Source organism: Macaca nemestrina, chromosome 10 (genome assembly GCF_043159975.1).
Source record: "Macaca nemestrina isolate mMacNem1 chromosome 10, mMacNem.hap1, whole genome shotgun sequence".
Classification (NCBI taxonomy): Eukaryota; Metazoa; Chordata; class Mammalia; order Primates; family Cercopithecidae; genus Macaca; species Macaca nemestrina.
In genome coordinates, this window is record NC_092134.1 from 47,057,617 (window position 1) to 47,078,771 (window position 21,155).

The following is a 21,155-nucleotide window of genomic DNA, read 5'->3' on the forward strand; positions in this document are numbered from 1 at the left end:
CACTTAGTGATTTTTTTTCTTTTCTGACCTAACCTGGAAAGAGCTAGTGTATTTTCCAAGTCTACAGTTTCGAACATGGAGTGACAGAGATGAAAGATAAATATGCCAGTGATTTCACAGAGGCTTCAGTCCTACCTACTTGGTATTTGTCTTGGCAATTCATAAGGTTCCCATAGCCATTAGAGTAATCATTTACTTTTGCTGAATTCATGTATTAAGGTGAATAATGTGTTCCTGGACAACAGTCAATCAAGATCTGGTCTAAGATCATTAATTTATGTTGCCTGGCTACAGTGTTCAGAAAGGGTGACTGTAATTTAACCACTTAAAAAATGGCTAAAGGAGCATCCAGGCATTTTCTGTTTTGGTGACCTATGGTTGTAGGAGTATACTTTTACTGAATTGTTGCAGGTCAAGTGTAGTGGAAGATGCATTACCTAATATCAGCTAATAACAAAATTAGCAAAAAGTTACACAAAATCAAAAGGAGGATTATTTAACAAAGTTTGACAAAATAACAAATTTACAGAAAGTTATCATAGCCTTATATTGCTGAAAACAAGGAAGTCCTGAAAAAAAGGCCGAAATAATGTAAGATTTAAATGAACACTTGAATTACAGCTGCTGTTGACAGATTCTCATGAAACAAAAATAAAACAATTGATTTTAAAATAAATATATTGCAACATCCTCAAATGTAAGGACAAATAAACTTACTCTACCTGTTACACATATAACACCAGACATTGAAAACAACTCTTAGAATTCTTTAGGATTTCTATAACTGGTTTTTGACTAATTGTCGATTATTTAAAACCTTTTAATAAGATTTATTTAATTATATCTACAGATTAATAGACACATGTACTTGATTATAAAGAGTATAACAAGGACAGTATTCTCATTTACATCTTCAGAAATGCATTATATTTTATTACAGATGATGCTTAATGACTAATTCTGGAAATAGCAGTGCTGGTATATATTTGAACAAGTACAATTGAAATGTAAAGCGAATGCAGATGGCAGACACAAAGCTTGGTTTATGAATAGAATTCTATGGAATCATAGAGTTCTTTAGAAACATTCATCTGTTATTCCTGTCATAGAGTTGGTTTTCACAGGGTCCATCCCTACCCAAATACAGATGCTGTGACCTTTTCATTCCACATAACCACCATTCATTTAGGTACCATCCTCTGAGTCAGTGGATTTGTATGCATCCTAGGTCTTTGAAAAGAAGAGTATAGAACATTTAGGGTGAGTCTCAATAATGTTTTGCGTTAAGAAAAAGCATTGGCCGGGCGCAGTGGCTCAAGCCTGTAATCCCAGCACTTTGGGAGGCCGAGACGGGCGGATCACAAGGTCAGGAGATCGAGACCAGCCTGGCTAAATACAGTGAAACCCCGTCTCTACTAAAAAATACAAAAAAAAAAAAAACTAGCCGGGTGAGGTGGCGGGCGCCTGTAGTCCCAGCTACTCGGGAGGCTGAGGCAGGAGAATGGCATAGACCCGGGAGGCGGAGCTTGCAGTGAGCTGAGATGCGGCCACTGCACTCCAGCCTGGGCGACAGAGCGAGACTCCGTCTCAAAAAAAAAAAAAAAAAAAAAAAAAGAAAAAGCATTACTTGTGCTAGACTGTGTGCAGGAGGAGTTTTCACTCACATGGGGGCTGATGAACTCTAACTGTAGATATCCTGGCTTTCATAGGACTCCCTAGTACTAGAACCTAATGTTACTGGGCAGTCTGCATATTGAATCAGCTCCTGTTCATACAGTTTCCCTCCTACTAGTCATGTTATTTTTCTCTGTCCCTACTGACTTCCTGCAAGATTAGACTCCATCTAATGTTTTTGCTAAAACTTACCATGCCACTGACACCCATCTCTTTACTTGAGTGAGAGGGAGTAATCTGGATTTTTCTCCATATACCTTACGACCTATTATTTTACATAAAAACTGTGCTTTACTTTCTTTACAGTTTTCATTTCAGATTTTTTAGAACATATTTACTTATTTTAGTGAAATCTGGTGTTGCACATCAAAACATATGGCTTACATACCTGAGGATTTGAGAAGTGATTTTTAAACCTGGCCACAGAGAAAGTCATGTGGAGAGTAACATAGAAAAGTCTCACCTACATCCCATTCTCAAAGATTTTGTTTCAGGTAGTTGGATGGGGCCCTGTATTTTGACATTTCAAGTTGAGATTCAAATAAGCGGACATGGTTGGAAAATACTGGCTTGTAGTACTTAAGAACTCTTTTGAAAATCTTAACATTGACCTATCTTATAGATTTGTTGCAAACTAAATAAAACAAAATGAATTAAGTAACCGGTGAAAAATGTTGAGCACAGTGCCTAGCACCAAGTCAGCAAACAACTGGTGGTGATGATGATGATGATGATGATGATGATGTTTTTTCTTTTCCTTTACAATTATAATAATACCATTTCTCCATATGGTAACATGTATTTGAAGGATTTGAAGACTCTTCTACTGCAAAGGTATAGTAAGGTGAAATAACACACAATCATTAGTATTTCACTTGGTTTTCACTCTCTTTCATGTGTAAACATTCACATGTCTGAAGCAATGTTTTGAGCACAGCAGATTTTATATGAATAACCCCTGTTTTGGTATAACACAAAGTGGTTGCGTTCATATGCTCCTCATCAAGATCTGAATTCAATTTTAAGTTTCTATGAGACTAATGTTGCTCCAAATTTGTCAAGATAGAGTCAGTCATTCTTGATTTGATCTAATTTGGGTTACATAAGACAAAAGGCAAGATAAGTGAGGTGAATGAAAAAAAGTGCCAAGTGGAGTTGTAAGATTTTATATTAAGAATGAAGCAAAATATATTTATAAGAAAGCAAGTAAAGTGTCCTTAGTTAAGGAGCAATATGAAAACACAAGACACCGTCGTTCAGAGAACAGGGTAAAAAATAAATCTTTCTGTTCATTGATCTCTAGATCTTTTACAAAGGTTAACCATGACATTCAAAGGAAACCTAGTCAAATAAACTCAAGTTGATGTTAAATTGGGGTCTCTTTAATAAGATAATGTTTTTGCTTTGCATTTAAAAACAAGAAGCTAAATCACTAAATCAGCCATAGCTTCTTACTTTCATGTCTAAGAATTGGTATTTCTTTAACGTAGAAGCAGGAAAACTTTTCTTCATCCTTACTAAATCATTTTCTCTTTCTCCAGAGTAAAATTTACTGACACATAAACATAGTTAAATGTCTTGGGGCTATCCAATCTCAGAAAAGAAAGGTGATATGGCCTAATAATTCTAAGTATTTTCAGAATTTTTATCTGCACAGAAAACAGAAATAAAGGTAATATACTGAAGCTGCCACATAATAGATTTAAGGTAGACATAGAGAAAAAAAATGAGAGTGCAGATGACTAAGTATAGAAAAGGAATTCAAGTGAGGTCAATAAATAGATATTCTTATGAGGTTTAGTTATATCTAGAATTTGCTAGATGGAAAATACAATTCCTGGATCTCTTTTATTGTAACAGTGAGTTATCATTGCTACGTAGTCACAGTTATTTTGAAGACTAACTTTGCAATTTTTAAAAGCAACATAAGACTTTGTAGAAACAAAATAAAAGCAATTTATTATAAATAGACTAACCTCTGAAATAAATTTGGGATGAAACGTTGGAATTTGTGTTAGTAAAAATTCAGTGTTTTAAAGTTCTGCCTTTTTCAATAATTGCTGCAGGAACTTTTTAAATCTCCTGCTTTTCAATAGATTTTAATAGATATCCATCTTTCATGGCTTATTCTTTATAAATGAAAAATTACCTAATTGTGATCATTCATACACAAAAGTTACCTATATACTTTACGTATTATGTTTTGTTAAATGTAAAAGGATAAACCAGTGTATTAGCTGTTGGTGGCCATATAAATCGAGCTGCTGTCTTGTGTATAACTAGGTAGTGGGGTCAGTCAATCTTGCAAGATGTAGTAAAATCCTATATATGCCCAACTGCTCAAGAGGAGATAATAATATTCACAACAGTTTTAAACTTCTTTAAATTCTTAAGTTCTGCCTATCAAATTATCACCTGTAGGACATGTTCATTCCTTCTGAAATTAGTAATAAACTAAACTTTATTAATATGTAGGTTGGGAAACATTGGAGGATGGTTTCTCCAGTTTAATTAGCCTCTAGTGCTGATTTGTTTTGATAATATAAATAATTAATTTAACCACAAAATTGATGTAACAGAAATAATTGTCAGGCAATTAAATATTGCAATGATTTCAGCTCCTGGGAAATATATAGTATGTAAGTACCACAATAAAATTGTGATGTACTTGGCTTAAACTACAAAACATCTTCAACTTGATTTGTCAAAATAATTTTGTTGATTCAATTTTCTTCCTATTAGAAAACACTTACTACACCGGGCACGGTGGTTCACGCCTGTGATCCCAGCACTTTGGGAGGCCGAGGCGGGTGGATCATGAGGTCAGGAGATCGAGACCATCCTGGCTAACACGGTGAAACCCCGTCTCTACTAAAAATACAAAAAATTAGCCGTGGTGGGTGCCTGTAGTCCCAGCTACTCAGGAGGCTGAGGCAGGAGAATGGCGTGAACCCAGGAGGCGGAGCTTGCAGTGAGCCGAGATCACACAACTGCACTCCAGCCTGGGCAACAGAATGAGACGTCGTCTCAAAAAAAAAAAAAAAAAAAAAAAAAAAAAAAAAATTTACTAATATACATTTACTGAGAATGAAGCCTAAATTGATGTCTATAGAGTGTTTTTCCCCACATATTAAACTTTTACACACTATTAAAGTTAAAATATTTTATATTCTCTGAACTCACAAATGCTAGCTGGCCATTTTAGTTGGGGGAATGTAATAAATAATGAGACAATGTTGGGAAATTCATTCTCAAATGCAGTGTTTGTTACTATTCCTGTATGAAATTAGAGCTATATGCAGCATTTTACTTTTATACATGTGTATATTAAATAGAATATTCAAGAAATGGCACCATCCTTTTATTTTTTTCTTGTAGTTTCTTAATGTTTTCACATTTTTATATTTAGAATTTTATTTTTTACATTTTGTAATCAGGTTGCATTTCTTAATAATATTATTTTAGTATAGTAGAAAATAGTTACATGTCTTATTATCAACGTTCACATCACATACACACTATCTTATTTTTGACCTTAACCCAGATACATGTGCAGACTGATGTTCAACTGTCATCAGACTTTTTTCCAAAGGACATTCTGAAAATTACTGAAAAGTCTTGAAATTTAGTATCTCTACTCTTCCAAAAGAAACACCACTAAAGAATCACAAAAAAGTTTTATAAATTCCACTAATTATTACTTTCTAATGGTTTCTCCCCACTGTAAGAGAATATATGTATATAAATGTTTTCTGTCCTTATGTATAAAGCATACTTTGGAGTAATAAAATTGATATTCATATATGAACTATTATATCCTATATTTATCTGAAACATTCCTGGGTGTATAGATGTAATTATTTAAAACTAAAATATAAATTCTGTCCTAATAAATAAAAACAAAACTTGAGATTTACTTATTAATATATGCGATAAAGATTCATTAATTATTCTAGTCCAACATTAATATGAAGTATTTCTAGTACATTATCTTTTTTCCTATCAATTTTCCTAGGAATTAAATTGTAAACCAATAATTTTATTAATTTTTAAACAATTCAAATTTTAAATATAAAATTATTTTCATATGTAATAAGTGTATTTCCTTAAAATTTTACTAAATAATTGATTAGAGACTCCATCTTGTATAATATTTAAGCATTGAGGCCGGGCGCGGTGGCTCACGCCTGTAATCCCAGCACTTTGGGAGGCCGAGGCGGGCGGATCACAAGGTCAGGAGATCGAGACCACAGTGAAACCCCGTCTCTACCAAAAATACAAAAAAATAGCCGGGCACGGTGGCGGGTGCCTGTAGTCCCACCTACTCAGGAGGCTGAGGCAGGAGAATGGCGTGAACCCAGGAGGCGGAGCCTGCAGTGAGCCAAGATCGCGCCACTGGACTCCAGCCTGGGCGACAGAGCGAGACTCCGTCTCAAAAAAAAAAAAAAAAAAAAAAAAAAAAAAAAAAAAAAAAAAAAGCATTGAAATCTATATTCCTAAAAAATCTCATTGACATATTTTAAAAACAATAACCAGCATTTTTTTTTTTTTTTTTTGTATGTTTGGTAAAGACGGGGTTTCACCATGTTAGGCAGGATGGTCTCGATCTCCTAACTTCGTGATCTGCCCGCCTCGGCCTCCCAAAGTGCTGGGATTACAGGTGTGAGCCACCGCGCCTGGCAATAACCAGCATTCTTTACTAAGTACCTTATTCACTTATAAACAAATTTTGTGTAAGATGTGGGTTATTGATACAAAATGCCTATACATTGATGCCTGTGGAAATTGACAGATAAATAAACAAAAATGCCTGCAGAGCACTAGGAGTATTTAAGTTTCCCAATCTTTATATTGCTGTATTTCTCTAGGCACATTATATGTGGCATTCTGTCACCCAAACAAATGCAAAACAAATAAGAGAGGTTATGATTTGTGTGCACTAAAATTACCAGAAAATACATTTGTCTTTAAAAATTAACTGAATGTATATATCTATATATCAGCATGTTTTCTACATGCAACAGGATATGATCTAATTTGCTAGCTTTCTATCTCTGCCATTAAATATTTGTACTATTAAAATTTTATATTATGTATGCAATATAGGATTATATTTTATTGTGTAAACTTTTTTTTCTGCTTGCCATATCCTCTTAGCAATTATAATACCTCAGCTTTATCATTCGTCTACCAGAAATACAGTTGACATTCATTGTCCAAATTCATCTTTCTGATCTGTAATTCAATGTTATATCACTTTGCCTGGCAATGAATCTTTTTTAATACACATTTTCATCTAAACTTCCATGTTTTTAGGCAGAATTAAATAAACAGCGTCTTTCACGTTGGCCCAAAGTACATTTTGACAAATAGTCTTCTTGAGTCTAGAATCTTGCACTTGACTAATATGATTAAATTCCAAATTATTCTGGGAGGGTTAAAAACTTAAACAAACAAACAAACAAACAAAAAAACACATTGAGTCAGTGTCAGTGTTATAAATCAAGTTAATGTGCAACATTATTTTCGAGTTGAAATTTTAAGGGTTTAAGATATTTATAACATTATTTTGAGGGCACTAAAGTAACTTTAAATTTTAAGTCTTCCATGTGTCTTTAAAATGAACACATTTGATTGCTTTTATAACAACAATAATATTTATTATATCTTATGTTTATGTAATACATTTTATTTTATATAGCAAGTTTCTATGCATTGTCTCATCTGATCCCTATATCTATTATTATTATTTTGCTGTATGTAGCATTACCATTCTCTCAGTCTATACATAAAAGATGTTAAGTTACCAGAGTTTTTATAGATAGTAAGTGGTGGAGCAAGAACTGGAGCCTGAATCATTTCAACCCTAGTCTAGAACTCTTGCTCCCATGTCACGTGCTAGCTTGCTACTCAAAGTAATCAAATAAACTAACTATCATAAAAGTCGGAACTTGGGAGGAAATATGAACATATGAAAGTGTATTTTCATATATTATCAACTTTTTGAACTCTCATTGAGGCCATTGAGTAAAAATAATTTTCTGTCATTGGAAATGCGGAGGGAATGCAACAAGTATTTGCCCTGAATCCATTATTCAGAAATAAATGAAATAACATAAAGGCATGCAAGCGCACTGTTGGTGGCTTTCCTTTCCCTAAAGTTGGGGTGGTTGAAGTGAATTTCCTTTCTCTTTCTCCAGGTGCTTGTACTGTTTGCATGCTGAGCTGCACAGCTTTCAAAGGGCTTGCCCTGGGATATGGCTGGGCTAGATTTAGAAGGAACTGGTCACTGAATAGCTCTGGTATTTCTTGCATCTCACAGTTATGCGGTTGACAGCTCTTTTCGGTGGGGAAAGCTTGGGTATATTTCAAGGTGATTGTAGTTTTGTCCCTCTGGCAGCAAGCTGCTGCAACCAGCTTAGCCCATTATCCTCCTCTCCCACTGGATTTAAGCCTAGGGAGAAATCTGGGGCTTTTGTCAGGTAGAAGGTAAGAGATGGATAATTATACCCCATGTGTGCTCAAAGAGAACAGCACTATATCATAGAGTAGCTTTCAGTTACTGAAATGGAATTGTCTGAAGTTCCAGTGACTTATAAATTACTCTTTGTAAAAACCAATAGTTAACATTATTATGTTAGTGATGTTGTGCTTTTAATATCTCATACTTTAAGGTTTATTACACAAAACTTTGCAGATAGCGCTTAATACTCAGAGAATAAAATGTATTTACGTTTTTGTGTTTTTATTAGAAGATTTAAAAACACAAATGGCTGCTCTGAAAAAATTGACTGAAAACTTCACTGTACAATTGACTGTATTATAATTTTCCTCAATTTGAGTTTCTTAAATCTCAGGGGCTAGTACTGTAAAATCAATGCAAAGTAATTACAAAATTTAAAATTCCAGATGCTATGATTACATACATCTTGTCCTTTAATATTCATTCTGTCAAATACCTTTTGTAAACACTGTTACTTAACAAAACACATTTGAAAAATAACATTTTCACTAATTCTGATTAATTAATTCGGTAAATCAGTCTTAGCATATTTATAGGGCAGTATTTTCAGTTTGTGATCCCCCAGGAGCTCAACATTACTTTCACTCTCCTTTTAAAGGCAGAAATTATAGTCAGAAATGAGCATTTTAATTTGCAGCTGACAGTTTAGGGTTAAGATATGATTCCAGGTAACAGAAGCCAATGAGAGTACACCCAGTTGATGTTTGTGACATCATCTTCCAGTCGGAGTACATAGAACAGCTGAGGTGGCGTTCAGTTTCAGCACAGTGCCATTATGATGGATGTTTACATCTCTTCATTGAGAGCCAATTATCTCGCTTTTGTGTGAGGCCCAAGGATCACTCATGCTGCCAGGCTACACAGAGCACTGTTGGATCTAGCTGAACGAATTGTTTTCTCTGTCTCTGGTAAGGGCTTCTTCCGTTTTACCTTCTCTTTTAAAATAAAGGTAGATGTGTCTTACAGACGAAGTAGTATAAGGTCAAAGAGGATTACTATCTGGTAAGCTTTTATTCAGGAATGTTTATCATTATTTAAAGGACTATGGAGTTAGCAAAATGAATTGAAGAAAGAGCTTGCTAACGTGTACCTGACAAACTAATTTGCAGCAGAAAATGAATGGCAGGTAAATTCAGCTTTGCTTTAGAAAAAGGAAAGTAACTGCTATTATAAGACCACAATTTTGGATGTGTTTTTAAAACTGTATATGTGCATGTATATCATTCTGCATCATTTCTCTGTATTTTTCTATTAGTATTGAAGAATAGTGGTAGAAATGGTCAACCAAGTAGTGTTGCTGTAGACTTAAAATGAGTCAAAGTTTTTAATTGTTAAATGGCAGTTCTTTGGGACAGTTTTGCAAAGTTGCGTTTATATAGGGAAAACAAAATTTGCCAAGTGAGCAAAGGCTCTGGCTTCTGAAATAAAGTTGTAAGACTTTACATTCATATTTACCATTTAAATCTAAGGAAATAATAATAACTAAAAATTTTAAGAATGTGTGTAAGGGTTTCTTTCTGGAATTAAGAGATATTAAAATCTTTTATTGCATTTTTGTTATGCTTTTTAGTGCAAAATAAAATACTGTCTTTTATGTAGCCAGAAAATATTTAAATCCTAAAAGAGTACTTTATATTATTTAATCATTTGTCAGTAGTAACATTTATGCCTGAGGATCTTGTTATATTGTAGCAAAACGAATATATTTAGAGCTGTTGAATTGCTATGGATAGGTGATTGAATGTGACAGAGAACCTGAAAAGTCACTACACTAAAAGCTTTCAATTGACTGAGAATGTTCACATGCTAACGAATGAAGAATTCAAAAATATTCGTATCCCCTCAAATGTTGTCTATTATTATGGTAGAAAGTAGCACACGGTTGTTATTTTAAAGTTGAATGCAGTTATTTATGAAATAAAGCCACAGAAAAGTGTAATTAGCTGTTATTTTATTTAACACGCTCTTTTATTTTAATAGCATCTCCATTCCTCCTAGGGTAATAAAACTTTTGAATAATGGCTTGTTCATCCAGCATTGATGTGCCTATGCTTTTTAGATTTATTTTTACTCTGCCTTTAACATAGAATATTTCTGCCTTTGCAAACTAGTAATTTTGATAATTAAAAATCAGGATTTGGAGATTCTCAAGTTGAGCTGTAAGACAGCAGGGGTTTCTCAGCTATGTCACACTCTGTATCTTCTGCTAGCCCAGTCCTGTTTGGCAGCTCTAGACATTACTGTTGTTCGAATTGTCTCCTTTAGTCAATTCAGGTCTGAACAAAACTAAGTTTATAGAAAGTGTCAGATGTGTATTAATGAAATCTAAACAAGCGAACTTAATGTCTCAGCCACAACCATATATAATCAACAAAACCTCAAAAAACTTCCGATACACATCTAGAGTTAATTTTTTACTCAGGAAAATTTAAGTTGGTATATTCTGTGAATTTCAAAATTTAAATAGAAATCTAAAAGTTTTGATAATATGAGCTTGAAAGCGTAATGAGTCACTGCTTTGAAATGATTTTTTTTTTTTTTCTTTCCCTAAGTACTCTAAAGTGGAGTTGAAAAACCCAGTGGTATTGACTGTGTCATTTTCACAGGTGATTAAACTTAACTAAGGGAAAAGCATTTGTCTCCCAATAATTAATTCTCTAAAAATCTATTTATATCATTCTGTCAACAATGAAGAAAATCTTATTCAGCTTGTGAATGATCTAGACATTTAAATGTATTTTTTTCTGTGTATGATTCATTCTTTCAGTATTAGCCTGGCTAGTCACAAATGCACTATGTTGATGGTGATTGCAGTATGTTTAAGTGCTTATCTCCTCCTTTTCCTTTGGACAACTTTATACAATGCAAGTACACAGGATATGAGCTACCTGGCTAGTGGACTTAATTCATTTCACAGGAAGTCTTTTTGTTATTATTTTTAATGTAAGAGAGGACATCAATGGGATCATAGCAATTTCCTATGCCACAAAGTTCCTATGAAGGCTTGTCAGTACAGAGTGACATAAACAAATGATGTGTGATGTTACATGTACTACTGTGTTATCTCCTTCCTTTTTAAATACATATGATCTTTGTCTGATTTATGTAACCAATATTAAGAAGAGATGGAAAAAAATAGCCATGGAAAGATTCTTATTAACTCTTCTGAAGTTCTCTGCATACTCCATACACTGGGGGTGATATATTTTTTCTTTTGAAAATTATTCTTCAAATTATGTTTTTACCTATTGCAAAATAATACTCTTTTTGTATGTTTTAATACTTTTCTAGATTTTAGTTTAATGTAAGCCCCTTTGTTAGTTTCTTGTAGTGATTGAATGCACAACACTGCTTGTTTTTTTAGTTTCTCAGTTCAAGCACTTGAATGATCATGAATTCTATGCTTGTCTTGACAGTGTGAAATTCTGGGCATTCCAGGCCAACTTTTTGCTTAAGACAAAAAATATGGTAACTATGATGTCATCTTGGACAGCTTAGACTTACTGCGTGAATGTCTGGATATTTAGGTGTATATTTTAGGTACATAAATGTAATATTTTATGTATTTTAAAGTTGAAAAGTTCTTTTTATCAACATTGTGTACATATATATTTAATTCTTAACAATTGGTATGCGATAAAGTAATTGATGTTATGCAACTAAGGAAACAGAAACTGATAATTTGTAACTTGTTTCCAAAGATCACCCAGTCAGTAAGTCAGTAAATGGAGGAGCTAGGACCCAGAAACAAGTTTACAAATTTCAGTGCCCCAAATCAATCAATTTCTCTTTCTTACTTTCTTTCTCTTTCTCTCTCCCTCCCTCCCTTAATACAGCTGATTACCTAATCAGTCACTTTTCTTGAGTATCTACTCCATGCCAGGCACTCTTCTAGGTACTTGGCATTTATAACTGAACAATGAAAAACAATTCTTGTTCTTGCATATATTATTTTTTTCTACCTGAAAAGTTCTCATCTTTAAATTACTACAAATGTAGAATGTATTTTAAGGTGTGGCTAATTAAGACCAAAAACTTTATGGGAAATAGGAAACATGAGTTAAAGGACAAACTCATTTGCATTTCTTGTGTTTCTGTGTGTCTCTAAGTTCTCAGGTATGTTTTAATCTAAAATAGATTTTTACATAATATTTGGGTTTTGTGAAAAGTCTGTCAAATATTTTATAACTCATACTTGATTCTGAATGTGGTCACTGAAATATTATAAGAATAAAATAGTTTGTGGTGGATCCCAAAAACAGTATCAAGCATTTTTGGACAAAGTTATCTTGTATTTATAATGTATGTTCAAGCAAGCTAGCTTTATTTTTATTGTCTATTTTACAATCAATTATTTGCTGGTAATACTATGCCAAGTTCACAGTTGTTTGACTTTGGATAAGGTTCTTTAAAGTTTAAGAAAAAGAATAAAAAAAAGAAGAAATGTTTTATTTTTATTAAAAACCTTAATATCTCACAAATGATAGTAGTTTGTGTTTGAACAAGCAAACTAGAGACAATCTACCTTTTAAGGCCAATTTTTTCAGTATCTTGGTAGACAGTAATGGTAGTTCCTAGGACAATGGCACTAAAAGTGATATTTATTCCCTATTGAACTTATTTACACATACTCAGTGACTTAAAAGAAATAAAAAGCCTAAAATACAACCTCTTCAGAGAAAATCAATCTGTACATAGAACCTATCAGTTGAAGATAAACCATTTTTAGATAGTATCATTTAATTAGCCACTGAAGAATCTATCTAGTGAACATACATATAAATTGTACAACAAAAGTTAGCTGAACACACTTGATTTGGCTCCAAATATTTTACTCTTGTACTATTACATAATAATAAAACAATACCCCTGAACTTAGTCCCTTTAGTAATGCCCATTTGAAGTATGCAGAATGAGAGAATAAAATTAGAATTCAATAATTGAAAGTATGAATGTGATTTCTTATCTGCTTTCTCTCTCTGCCTCTGAAGCTATGACAAAGGAATGTGCTCTTTTCAGGGGTTAATAAATTATAAAGACTTTTCTGCTTCTTTCAGAGTTAGAGACAGAGAAGCTTGTTCACATTAGAACTGCATAAAATGAAAATATAATCTAGAGCTATTAAGCAGTAGATGTTTCTCCAAGAAGTTTTACAAGGCACTGGGCCTTGGATTTAGCTATTTGTAACTACTTATATCCACAAATTAATTTTAATAGTATTTTTGATGAGAAAATATAAACTGACAACAGTACTTTTTAATGCTAAATTCTGCCAAAAGCAGAGAGTTAGTTGTTCGGTGTTTGATACTGGTCACAGGGGCATGGAACTGAGCATAACATAAAGGTTGTCTAGGTAAATTTTCACAAGTAAGTGGCTCTCTACCTGTGTGCCATAGTATACCGTAAAACTCTCAAGGGTATATCCTAACATTTGGGTCAATGTGGAAAATGTGTTTTTCCTAAAACTGAGTATACATATTGCTACTGCAGTCAGTCAGATAAAATATTGAGCTGAGTAAAATCAATAATATGGGGGAAAAAAAAGACACAATTTACTGTGATGAGAGGCAAAGTGTAAAGTTAAGTTCCAGCAACTTTTCTCAATTCGAAGTACAGAAGAGGCTATGATCAGGCTAAAAAACAGTTTTGCTCAGCAGAGCAAGAAAAGAGCAGATGCTTTTAAAGACACTTTCTTGTTTGTTTGCATGCCCTTGTTGCATGTAAGAATATGCAATAATTGTGTGCAAATTATATTCAGGTAGTCTGGTCCCCCCTTCTTGTTCCACCCTTTTCAGGCTTCATGCCTTCATAATAAAAAAAAAAAAAAAAAAAAAAAAAAAGTAGGAGAGAGGGGGAAATAAAAGTACCTACCTCATAAGGTTGTTATGAAAATTTCATGAACTGATCTTATAAGCATGGAGAACGACGCCTTGCCTATAGTAAATGTTCAATTAGTATTGCCACTCTTTAGTATTTTCATTGTTACTGACTTGCTTAGTATTGTGTGGGTGTTTCTTTCAATTCATTCAGGAGTTTCATTAAAAATTGCTGTTCACTAACATGAAAACTCTGGTATAGTACAAACACACAATTTTGGGAACGAATCATGCTAATTACTTTTGAAACTAGATGCTGATTGTAGATTTTATCGGTAGACACGGGTTAATCATTTACTGCATATAAAATTTCTGATGTTTTAATTTTAACTATTATAAGATGTAAAAAATGAATTAAATAAATTTTAGGAACTTTTCCCAATTCTAAATGATATAATATGGGATATCATATATATATACAAATGTAAGTACATAATAAAATAGAAAGTCTTATAGCTTTACCTTTTATCTTTTACTCTGTTACTTCGCTACTTTTTATTCTATGATTATTCGGATGTCAATGAGAGTTTCAAACCTGGAGTTATAAAAGTTTTATTTGTCTGATATATGTAGAGATCAACAGTCTCTGCTTTTCAACAGTCCATTGTCTCATATTGGTGATGAAGTGGTATAGAATTGAGTTAAAGTTTTTCAGTTCTTCTTTACTTATGACATTCTGTATTCTTAACCTACTCATTAGAGACAAAGTATGTCTTTATTTTAAAAATATCTTTGTCTCTCTCTCTTTCTCTCTCTCTCTCTCACCCTGTATTTGTGTGTGTGTGTGTGTGTGTGTGTGTGTGTGTGTGTAGGTCGCTTGTTTGTTTTGTTTTAATGAAGCATCTAACATGTACCTAATATTACTTCAAGAGAGATACAAATAGAAAAGGATAAAAAATGTAATGTTTAAGTTAGGTTATTCTTATCCATGGTTTATAATCTTGTAGAATCAAGGCATTAATGAATGTGTAAAATATTTTTTAAAAATTTATTCATTCCCCTAAGGTATTTTCCCTTCACTTTTAAGTGCTCTGATTCATTCTACAAATTATTTAAAGTTCAGCCACTCAATTACCGAGCACTTATGGCATGCCAGCAGTGAACAGAGCACCACCGCTGCTCTCCAGGGGTTCATGGTCTAGTGGTCAACACAAAGTTGGAAATAAATAATCACAATCCGTTGTGATAAGTTTTACATTAGAGATATGCACAGAGTGCTCAGGGGACACACACAAGGAGTGATTTATTCTATGTGTAAAAATCTGGAAAATCTTTAAAAATAAGCGGTCACTTAGCTAAGTATTGGAAAATTAGAGACCTTTTCAAGTACAGTTGGGCAACGTATATTTCAGAGAGAGGGACCTCATTAAGAACAAAGTCAAAATGAGAAGAGAAAGCACAGTGTGTTCGGTTAAGGTCAAGTTGCTTATCATAAGCAAAGGCAGGAGTGAGGGAGAGCTAAAAATTTGCACCAAGGTATCAGAACAGATTCTAGTTGTAAATAACCAGTAAGGACAACTGTCATAACTGCATAACTTTAAACCTTGGCTGGATGTTTAAATTAGGTTATTCAAATTTTAAATACTCTAGAGGGGTTGTTATGGAATGGATCACTGTGGTTTTGAGAAAATGAAGAATGCTTCCTAAACGAGATAAGAAGCAGGATTATTTGGAACAATTTAAAGCAGTCTGACACATCAAAGGAACAGGAATAGTCAAGACATTCCACTTCATTAGTTTCCACTAACTTTACTAGGTATATCAATCTATTAATTTATTTTAAATAATGGATAATATTGGATGGGGTGATTAATTACTCAAAAATATAAAAGTGGGTCACACGTGACATAATTGAGAGGAATACCAGAGTTTGGGAAAGAGTTTCTGAAATCAGTATTTATTGACTATTTATGAACTTAAGCAAACATGAACTAAGGATAGGAACTGTATGATGCTGAATGACCAAATGCTTTACTATTAGGCTGAGGTCAGTGGGAAGATCCGGGGAAAGGATCTTCTTATAGAATAACTCAATTCATTGCACTTATTTTTAAATTATCTGAACAACATTATATAAAGCTTATATATTAAATAATCATTTTAAAAGAAAACAATAAGCATTGTATCATTCTTTTCTTGGTATAAAATTTTCTCAAGTGGCATGTGATTTATAGTGAACACAAATAAATGGGGGAAGATGGAAAGAGGTCCTCAGTATGGGAACAGAGCATTAACACTAGCCAGTTTCACAGCTGTCTCTTAGGCTGTCTCTCAGAAACTTATTCTAAGTTTATTCACTTATTTCATCATGGTGAAATTCCAATATATTTAGGTGGTATTCAAAGAGGGCAAAACGAATTAGGCTTTATGTATGACCTCTCCCATCTACAGTGTTATAGGTACTCTGATAGGTGGTGAAGTTACATAATGATGGTGGTGGTGTTGCATCAAGAAAATGTGTGTCATAGCAGAGCACAACAGGCAATAGGACAGAAAAGGCAAGACAGAAGAGGCAAGACAGTTGCCCATCTACTTGGAAGGGAACCACTTCCCATTTGCCTGTATCTTTAATATTAACTTTCAGAGCAATCTTGCATAAGAGTGTGCAAGTGATAATTTTAGCATGAGAAAGAAAACATGGTCCTGAGTGTAGAAAATAGTATAAACTGTGAGGCACTAGGGAGGTGGAGATATAGAAAGGTAAATATTTGGGAGAAAGTACAAAAAAATTCACAGACAAGGTTGTAGTAACAAATCATAGAGGGTATTTTACGCTCTTGAGGTCAAAGATTCTCCCTAATTATTTTCTGAATACCTATGGCCTAGGAAAGTGTTCAGCAGAAGTTTGCTGAATGAATGTCTGGTTGCCTGAGAGAAGGAAGGAGGGAGGGAGGGAGGGAGGGAGGGAGGGAGGGAGGGAGGGAAAGAAGGAAGGAAGGAAGGAAGGAAGGAAGGAAGGAAGGAAGGAAGGAAGGAAGGAAGGAAGGAAGGAAAATAGGTTCTTTTACTTTGTGTACTTTAGGCATGCTATGCTTGAGATATCCACTAAAGAGCAAATAAGACACGTAGGTATTGGTTATCAAGAAGCCTTAGGGAATTCCACTATTTAAAACTGGTGAAGAGGAGGAAGAACAAACAAAGGAGACTCAGAATCAAAGAGCCGTTGAATAAGGATGGTAACTAAATCTAGACTATTAAAACTTCAGATTAGGAAGGAAAAGATGGTGCTGAGGGTAGAAAATCCTCTGAAACCTCTATTCTGGAGATACAAATCTGAACACGACACTCCTTTCCCCTCTCTTCCCCATAACCTCCCTTCCATTCCCTTGTGACTGTAATCTTTATGAAAGTAATGACCAGAGTCTATTCTAAATCACCACTGAACCTCCAGTGTCTGGAGTAAGGAGATCAGCTAGATAAATATGGTCAAGTAAATAAATGGTGTGAGTAAACAGAAGATTGCAAAAAGTGTACTTACACCTGGCAACAACAAAGTACTGAGATGCTACCTAATGTTAATCATAGAAATAAAATTTGAGTAGACTTTCTTAGAGCATAAATAAAATGTGTGCCCATCTCTGCAGCCTCCTTCCCTCTAATATGTGTGTAACCCTATAACTAAATTATATAAGTATTTAAGTAAGATAACAGATTGTGCCCTTGGAGTTATGCACAGAATAATAAAAAATATGGTACCCTAATGGTCATTTGTAACACACAGATACTTGAAAGATATGAAGAGATACAGACACATCATAGAAACTGAGTGTGTATGTGAGTGTGTTTGTACAAAAGTTGTACCAGGGTATAACTGATGCTACTAAAACTAGAAAGAATGTAATTGAGAATGTGATGTCCCATCATATGAAAGGCTGCAGAAAATCTCAAAATATAGAACAAAGAAAACTGCACTTTAAATTGCAGGGAAGGTCACTGGTGGCCTTAAAGAAAGTAGTTTGAGATATTAGATAGCAAGGAGTCCAGGAGGAAATTGATACTTAGGCGTTGAAGTCATGTTCAAGCAATTTCCAACTGAAAAGGAATAAAGACTTGCTGGTCAGAACTGTCAAATAATAACTCTTTCAGGAATGGAAAAAATTTATTTGGTGGGCAGATATATGAATTATAAGTAACATTTACCTTTGTAAATTGGTCTTCATAACTTGTACAAAACATATTTATAATAAATAAAGCTATATGTTTATAGAACATATAGCTATATTTAAAAATTTCAAGCATAGTTAGAACAAAAGATAGCAATATATCCCCAAATATAGAAAATTTTGGGAGTCATTTACTCAGCAGTTAATTTATTCTTTTAAAATGACTCTTTCAGTAGCCATTTATAAGCATGTTTACAGATGGTAAACTGTTCATGAGTGTGTAGGCAAATAAACAAATAAACCTTCTGGCATGAAGACCTAGAACCTCTAAAAGGTTGCAGGATACTCTAAGAAGCAATGGTGCACTAGAAGATATTCATGGCCTGCTAAATAGAAGAGCTCCTAAACTATAAGACATTGACGAAATTAACTGAAACCAAAAGAGAGAAAGGTATGCTTTAGATACAGCTTAAAAATCTGTTGGATTGGAAAATACTACTACTTTCTAATATATAAATATGAATGTACAATTAATGTGTATGTATATACAAATTATTTTAGTTTAAATATGTAAAACTATATAATGATGGAAACTTGTTTTAAAATTTGGCTACACATTGAGCTATTTGTTCTGGTAGCTCTATGATGATTATAGATTTATTCTCAAGAAATTTCTGATTTACTTAGAAAGAAATCACTTTAGTTAATTTGTTCTTGTTGTAGAAGAGGACAAGATATTTTTGAATAATCTAGAGAGGTGAAAAATTATATTCTACCTTTTTCCAAAATAGTTTGAAAAACAAAGTAACAGGATTTGAGTACTAACCCTAGGAGCTAACATGGAAGGAGCACTGGGATGCACCATGGTTTCCAAGAAATTGAGATCAAAAGGGGGTTTCGAAACCAGAACAGTTAGCCACAATACTATGCCTAGGAAAGATCACAGTCACCTCTATGTGACAAAGATATTCATTCAGAAATCTCTTGTATTCAGGCTAAACTGAAGATGACTAGACCCTAGAAACCAGACAGAAGCATAGACACCCCAAAACAATTTGAGGATGCCCATGGGGCCAAAATATAAAGAAGTTCAAAAAAGGAGGCAGAACATGGTGTCTGAGGTCTGACAGGAGAATCTAGGCAAGAAGACTGAACTCAGAGACAAGATTATAATTTCCAGGAAGCCTAGGAAGGGCAGAAACTTAATCTGGAAACCTGGCATGCTAACCTGAGACCCAGTAAGTGCAGGAGACCTAATTATTCCTCTCTGTTTTTGGCAAGAGAACTCGAGGACTGGTCAGAGTATCTGAGATCAGGGAGTTGTAGAACCTTGGTGGATTTGTACCCATAGGTTTAGCTGGTGTTTCTATTGGTGAAGGGTAGAGGGCTGATCCCACCATTTGGTGTATTTTTTTGAGTTTAGACTGGGCCATTATAGTGTGGGCTTAGGAGTCAGTTGGCTAGGAATTAATTCCTGGCTTCCCACTTAACCAGTGTCATGACTATGAGCAAAGAATTTAACTTCTCTGTGCCTCAGTTGCCTCATCAGGGGGATTAAGTGAGGATCAAATGAGATAATGCATACCATCCATTTAATACTGCACTGACCCAGTATATACTGGATAAATGCTGTACCTTATGATTATTATTACTCACCCATAAACCCCATGCTTCAGTTCTGCTGCTCCCTGAAACTCACCTCTGGGCATTGGCACATATTCTTTCTGTTTGAAGAAGTCTGCTATGTCAATTCCTTTTCATCTTTACTTGCAGTGTTTGGGGTTTCTTCCTAGAACCTCTTTGATGGGTGAGGTGTCCCTCTTTTGTGCTCAGAGAGCATTTTTACTTTCCCTATAATGTATTTAAATTGACCATTGCCTTTTCTGTATCCCCCATTAGCCTGTAGGCTCTATGTCTTTTGGGATTTTATAAGTTTTATCCACTGCTATATCAGCAGTGCTAACGCAGAGTAGAAGCTCATTAAATGTTGATTAAATGAATGTATGATGAGAAACCCCAGGCTTAGATCCCTTTAGGGAGCCATAATCTGAAAGGATTTCTCTATTAGAGTTTAATTTGGGGTACTCTGTTAGAACTTAGTTGTAGAGCCAGAACTAGAAGGTCTGAGGTGAGAGAAAAAGCTGCTTTTAGAGGGTGGCAATGAAATCCACCCCTTCACTAATCCCCGTCTGTCTCCTGCCCCAACAGTGTTGGTAGAAACAACTTACATCCTGAGAGTTTCTGACACAACCCCCGAGCTGCTGTGGCAGTCACCCTCTTTCCCAATCTAGTTGGTAAAAATATGCCTGGAGGGTAGTTAGCAAATGTCTGCCCAGGATCATTAAACAGTGCAAAGCATTCTAGAAAGTATAGGATGTGCACTGCTTGTGTGCATGTAGGCGTAGGTATGACCTAGGCAAGATGCTGCTGTTCTTAGTATTTATAAGCATTTCTCTTGCATTTCTTTCATCTTAATTCACTTTTTTATCTTAGTAAGAAAAATGGCAAACGCCACCAGCAGCACCGTAGCCTTAAAAGTCACAGCGGCAGGCTTAAGGTGGACAGTCTTTTCTCTTCCTGGACTCTTCTCACTCCATAAAAAAATGTATTTGTTTTATATTGCCGTGTAACAAATTACCACAAATTTAGATGCTGAAAACAATAGACGTTTATTATCTCGCAGTTTCTACGGACAGCAATATAGACACAGCTTGGATAAGTCTTTTATTCATGGGTCTCAAGAGGCTGAATAGAGGTGTCTACTAATCTTTTTTAATCTCTGGAGTTCAGGGTTCATTTTCAGACCAAGTTTTTGGCAGAACTGTGTTTCTTGCAGCTGTAGAATGGAAGTCCCTCTTTTCCTGATGGCTCAGTAGGGTACCACCCTCAGAATCTATAGGCCACCTTAGTTCCTTGCCAGGAGGCTCCTTCACAGGCCTTTTCATAACAGTGAAGCTTACTTCTTCAAAGCTAGCAGGA

The 21,155-nt window shown here is 34.4% G+C and overlaps 1 protein-coding gene across 7 annotated transcripts in view; it reads left to right on the forward strand.

The window, feature by feature from the left end:
• LOC105473258 (MGAT4 family member C) overlaps positions 1–21,155 on the forward strand; it is a 935,225-nt gene that overhangs the window by 621,713 nt on the left and 292,357 nt on the right. For 3 of the 7 annotated variants that reach the window (XM_071071341.1, XM_071071342.1, XM_011726970.3), the window contains exon 1: positions 8,740–9,105. The exons of the other annotated variants lie outside the window; for them this stretch is intronic. The gene's annotated coding sequence lies outside the window, so the exon portion shown is untranslated. Of the gene's footprint in view, positions 1–8,739; positions 9,106–21,155 lie in introns of those variants that run through there. 7 annotated transcript variants of the gene reach the window in all.